The sequence below is a fragment of the Saccostrea cucullata genome, unplaced genomic scaffold (genome assembly GCF_032062105.1).
Source record: "Saccostrea cucullata isolate Sc308-1 unplaced genomic scaffold, CSIRO_AGI_Scuc_v1 ctg16371, whole genome shotgun sequence".
NCBI lineage: Eukaryota > Metazoa > Mollusca > Bivalvia > Ostreida > Ostreidae > Saccostrea > Saccostrea cuccullata.
The window spans coordinates 10781-11550 of record NW_026930537.1 but is presented as its reverse complement, the minus strand read 5'-3'; positions in this window follow the sequence as shown (position 1 = coordinate 11550).

Here is a 770-nt window from a genome sequence, read left to right as displayed (position 1 = left end):
ATATTTATCAAAGCACAAACACCAAAACTTGAGGAAATATAGTTAATAATAGAGGATTTAGAATTTTCACTTCAATTCAAAATTCACAGGGTAGAAATCACTTTTCCGTACAATTTTAAATATGATATACAAAATTTTGATAGCAACTTTTGGGTATTGCGCCGCCTTCCGACATCAGACATTGAAATTTGTCTTTTAAATTGGAATAATGTGCGTCGTTACTCCATATTTGTCCATAAATTTATTAGATAGCGTTGGTTTAATTTATATACGAAGTTTCATTAATGTATGACTTAGGGTCCCTACAAAACAACGCTTGTCTACGGAATTTTGGGACAACCCTCGTATGAGCAACGTTTGTGAGAGGGATATGTAGATAACAAACAATATTCCATCTCAAAGTCCATAAAACAATATAAATCAAGAGCAGAGCAAACACACACCTCCGAAACATCAGAGATCAGATCAGGTACCATGGAGGAATGAGCATCTCCCTGCTGACCGGTCAAACCTGCCGTGTGCTCCTTGTCATGATCAGGAAAAATCCGTTGTCAATTCAGTGTATAAATAATGGACAAACAATCGGTATGAAAAACGTCACTCAGCATTTGACTCAATGATAAATTCTTTAAACGAGACGGGAAAAATCCACAAAACAGAAGCAAAACAAACACGAACCCACAAAACATCAGAGATGGGATCAGTTGTCACGGAGAAGCGAGAATCCCCTGCCGACCGGCCTCTCCCGCCGTGTCATGATCCGGAAACGA